Below are 5671 nucleotides of genomic sequence, written 5' to 3'. Positions count from 1 at the left end.
CCAGGTGCAGTACAATTATAGAACATTTCCATCCTGGCAGAAAGGTTTGCTGGATAGACAGTGCTGGGCTAGAGAGCAGACAGGAGTACAATTCTCAGGGACCACGTAGTTCTCTTACACGTGTATAGCAGCTCACACAAGTGGGAAGGAGGGTGGTGCTTATTTTGGCTTTTGTCTGAAGGCTTCAGATAAGCTTCGATGTACCATCTATGACCATTTGTTCTCACCTTCACAGACATACTGGACAGTCTATTGGGAGTCAAACAGCAAACTTTGACCAACTGTGTCATCTGCAATGTTTTATAAATGGGCACCATTGATCAAAAAAGGGCGTATCATTCGGCCCAGCTCCCAGAAGTCAGAGAGAAGAGTAAAGGGCCCTGCCAAGCACCACGAGCAATACCATGTAACTGCCTTTCAGGCACGGCTGTGAAGAGGTGACCATCCTCTTCCCATGTGTGGGCACCTTGCCACATGGTCAGCTGCACCTAGGTCCTTAGCTGCTACTCACTGCTGGCATCACAGCAAAGGACACAAGGGAGACAGGGGATAAAGGAGGATCAGGGAAGGTTGTGATCAACCTGCCAGACACTGCTGAAAAGGGATGTGAAGAGTAAACACACCGATGGTCCAGCTATGAAAATCCAAAAAGAAAACAAAGTTTGCCTTTTTGTGCTCTTACACAGGAGAAACACGTGTTAGGATTACAGTGTCTTCAGAAGAATGCTCTTTAAGCACAAATAAAGCCATTTTAAACCTCAAATATCTGCAACACAAAACTAAGGCTGACCCCTCCAGCATTTCAACACTATTAAAGGGAGCTCTTACTATATTAAATGCTGCATTTATTAATCACTGAAATTCCCTTATAGCTGATGGTACGATCATTATTTTCAAGTTTAACGTATGCCAGGATAACAGTTTCGTGCTTTCAACCTCTAGACTGTCTATCAATCACTTTTCAAACATCTCATCAGAAGATCTGACCAGTCACCTGAGCATCTATATAAGGATTGCTTTCAGTTCAAAATCCTGCTCTGTCGCTAACAAATCCTTATAGCGTAAATCACCGCAATTATTCACAGATTTCTTAAGAGGTTTAATTTACCTTGCTCCTTTACGATGCTTTAAGTATCCATCTACACCTGAAAAATGACAGAAATAGTATACAAATTATAGCAGTTTTTTAAAAATAGAATCAGAGTAAAGAATGAATAATCACAAAGATAAAAAGGACCAAAGAAATTCTAACACATGAAGGACCAAACAAATTTTAACACATAGGTTTTCAAGAATAAAAGCAGAAATCTCGCTCAAACAACAAAAATGATGCTCTGCTGCCCCATGACTAAATAAGAATATCTTATTTTATTGTGCTTCACAGACTGTTTTTTACAAATTGAAGGATTTTGGCAACCCTGCATCAAGAATGTTTATCAGCACCAGTTTTCTTTTTCTTTGTAAGACAGTCTCGCTCTGTCCCAGGCTGGAGTGCAGTGGCACGATCTCGGCTCACTGCAAACTCCGCCTCCCAGGTTGAAGTGATTCTCCTGCCTCAGCCTCCCGATTAGCTGGGACTACAGGCATGCACCATCACACCTGGCTAATTTTTGTATATTTAGTAGAGATGGGGTTTCACCATGTTAGCCAGGTTGGTCTTGAACTCCCGACCTTAGATGATGCGCCCACCTCAGATTCCCAAAGTGCTGAGATTATAGGCGTGAGCCACCCTGCCTTGCCTCAGAACCATTTTTCTAACAGCATGTCTCACATCATGTCTCTGTGTCACATTTTGGTAATTCTTCCAATATGTCAAATCATTTCATTATTACATCTGTTAATGTCAATCTGTGCTGAGTGATCTTTGAGGTTACTATTATCATTATTTTCAGCACCATGAAACGTGCCCATGTATGTCAGAGAACTTAATATAAACGTTGTGTGTGTTCAGATTGCTCAACAGACCCCCATATCTCTTCCTCTCCTCAGGCCTCCCTACTCACTGAATCATAATACATTGAAATCAAGCCAATAAATAACCCTACAGAGGCCTCTAAGAGTTCAAATGAAGAGTTACACATCTCTTGCTTTAAATCAAAAGCTAGAAATGTTTAAGCTTGGTGAGGAAGACATGTCAGAAGCTGATAGGCTGAAAGCTAGGCCTCTTGCACCCAGTTAGCCAAGTTGTGAATGCAATGGAAAAGTTCTTCAAGGAAATTAAATGTGCTACCCCAGTGAACAATGAATAAAAAGAGAGTGAAACCGCCTTATTGCTGACATAGAGGAAGTTTTAATGATCTGGGTAGAAGACCAAACCAGCACAACATTCCCTTAAGCCAAAGCCTAATCTAGAGCAAGGCTCTAACTCTCTTCACTTCTATGAGGACTGAGGCATGTGAGAAAGCTGCAGAAGAAAAGTCTGAATCTAGCAGAAGTTCATGAGGTTTAAGGAAACAAGCCATCTTCATAACATAAAAGTGCAGGGTGAAGCAGCAAGTGCTGATGGAAAGGCCGCAGCAAGTTATCCAGGAGAGTTAGCTAAGATCACTGGTGAAAGTAGCTACACTAAACAACAGATTTTCAATGTAGACAAAACAGCCTTCTATTGGAAGAAAATGCCACCCATGACTTTCACAGCTAGAGAGGAGAAGTCAGCGCCTGGCTTGAAAGCTTCAAAGGACAGGCAGATGTTTGTGTTAGGGGTTAATGAAGATGGTGACTTTAAGTCGATGCTAATGCTCATTTACAATTCTGAAAATCTTAGTGCCCTTAAAAATGATGCTAAGTCTTCTCTGCCTGGACTTTTTAAGTGGAACAGCAAAGCTTGGATGACAGTACATCTGTTTACGGTACTGTTTACCAAATATCTTAAGCCCACTATTGACAATTACTGCTCCGAAACAAAAATTTCTTTCAAAATATTTCTGCCCACTGACAGTGTACCTGGTCACCCAAGCGCTCTGATGGAGATGTATAAGAAGATTCATATTGTTTTTAGACCTGCTAACACAGTGTCTATTCTGCAGCCCATGGATTGAGGAGTAAATTCAACTTTCAAGTCTTATTACTTAAGATATGAGTTTCTTAAGGCTACAGCTGCCATAGATTGTGATTCCTCTGATTCATCTAAGCAAAGTAAATGGAAAGCATTCTGGAAAGGATTTAGCATTCCAGATGCCATTCACAATCTTCATGATCCACAGAAAAAGATGAAAATATCAACATTAACAGGAGTTTGTAAAAAGTTGATTCCAATCCTCATGGATGACTTTGAGGGATTCAAGACGTCAGTGAGGGAAGTAACTGCAGATGTGATGAAAATAGCAAGAGAACTAGAATTAGAAGTGAAACCTGGAGATTTGACTAAATTGCTGCAATCTCAGGATAAAACCTGAACTGATGAGACACTGCTTCTTAGGGATGAGAAAAGAAAGTGGTTTCTGGAGATAAAAATCTACTCTTAGTGAAGATGTCCGTGAACACCGTTGAAGTGACAACAAAAGTTTCACTATATTAACATAAACTTAGTTGATAAAGAAGCAGCAGCAGCAGCTGCTTCTTTGAGAGCAGCTTCTTTGAGAGGACTAACTCCAATTCTGCTTTTTGTTTTTGTTTTTGTTTTTTTTTAAACACAGTCTCACTCTGTGGTCCAGGCTGGAGTGCGGTGGCACAATCTTGGCTTGCTGCAAGCTCAGCCTCCCAGGTTCAAGTGATTCTCCTGCCTCAGCCTCCAGAGTAGGTGAGACTACAAGCACGGGCCACCACGCCTGGCTATGTATTTGGGGTTTGCTTTTTTTTTTTTGTATTTTTAGTAGAGACGGGGTTTCACTATGTTGGCCAGAATGGTCTCAAACTTCTGACCTCAAGTGATCCACCTGCCTCTGCCTCCCAAAGTGTTGGGATTACAGGCGTGAGACACCACATCTGGCCAAAAGAGAAGTTTTCTGTAAAAGGAAGAGTCAATTGATATGGCAAACTTCACTGCTGTTTTATTTTTAAAAATTGCCACAGCCACCCTAATCTTCAGCAACCACTACTCTGGTCAACAGTCAATGTGAAGACAACACCTTTCACCAGCAAAAGAATTACATCTCACAGAGGATGAGATGATCCCTGGCATTTTATTTTTTCTAGCAATAAGCATTTTTAAAGTATGTCCATTTTTTGGACATAATACTATTGTACACTTAATAGAATACAGCATAGTATAAACCTAACCTTATGTGTATTGTGAAACCAAAAAATTCATGTGACTGATTTTATTGCAATGTTTGTTTTACTGTGATGGTCTGGAACTGAACCGACAATATTTCTCAGGCATGCCTATATCCAGTTTATTTAAAGATTCTAAATAAAACCATACTATTTTTATTTGAAAGGCAGACCTAGAAAAAAAGAAAAGGATATTTTTACACCTTCATGCCTAGAAATCTGCTGTATTTAAGTTGTGCGGCAAGCTGGACAAAACTCTACTTATCTGCAGAATTTTACAATTTAAGTCTTAGCCCTTCTCAGTTATTCCAGAAACAGAAACAGCTGTAGTGGACAACCAACCACTTACTACAATAACTTAAGGTTGGCATGGTTCAGGTCCACTAGAAAACAGAAGCAAACACAGCTAAGTCTACAATTATATGCTGCCTCTCCAACATACAATATAGCATCTTACTCCAAATCTCTTCGGACCCTTAACAGGAACACATGTGTCTTGTGCTTGGTATATTCCAGAAACCTTCTGAGTTTTCAGAAACAACAGATTATTCATTGATTACACTGTAGTGAATGGCCAATCATGGCCCCTTAGATAAGGGCTCACCTCTGTCCCAAGTCTTCACACTGGCCTCCACCCTCAGCCATCTCCTTTGCAAATATGGAAGAGAATGTATATTTCACCTAGCAAGGTTAAAACCCAAGGGTACAGTGTCAGCCCCCAGGGAAGAGACAGCAAAGAAAGAATGTGAACCTACCACCAGAGTTGCTTTGACTTTCACAGTAAGACCCAATACATATGATGGAAGGAGCGTAGGTTGTGATTACTATCTCATTCCAACTAGTATCTCTGCATATTCTGGGGTTAAACAATAACCACCTATGGAAGCATGTGGAATGATCCTTCACTTTGCTCCACCTTCCTCAGAAATGTGCCAAAACTCTTAGACACCCCACTTGGAACAAATGACTTGATAAGATCAAGGAGTAAGAACAGACTGAGGCTGAAAAGCTCATGGGCTACAATTTTAAACTTCAGATATATTTCATGCGGTCACATGACAACATGCACAAATTCTTCTGAAAATCCATCTAGGGCATGTGTTAATATTATATAAGTCTATTTTTGTCATCAGCTATACGGATGTTTCAGTGTCTAAAGAAACAGCCTATGTGAAGTTAATAAAGAATGATAGTGTGAAACACTCATACTGTAGTCTGTGGGATTTTGACCACACAGTGGACATGACTGTCAACTGTCTCAAGCGGCCCACAATCTCATCGGTACTGGGCTTGGTGATCACCACAGAGACTCTACCTTTATGACCTTTTACAGTCTCCTGGGCCCCAGACAGTGAGGCAGGCACTTATAGTCCCAAGTGCTATTATTTGGCAAGGTGGAAGCTATGGGAGTTTAATGCTATGGGAGTAGAATTCAAAGAATAAAACCCTGTTTTTAACT

The sequence above is a fragment of the Pongo abelii genome, chromosome Y (genome assembly GCF_028885655.2).
Source record: "Pongo abelii isolate AG06213 chromosome Y, NHGRI_mPonAbe1-v2.0_pri, whole genome shotgun sequence".
NCBI classification, from domain to species: domain Eukaryota; kingdom Metazoa; phylum Chordata; class Mammalia; order Primates; family Hominidae; genus Pongo; species Pongo abelii.
The sequence above is the reverse complement of the archived record's forward strand: the minus strand, read 5'-3'. Positions refer to the sequence as shown.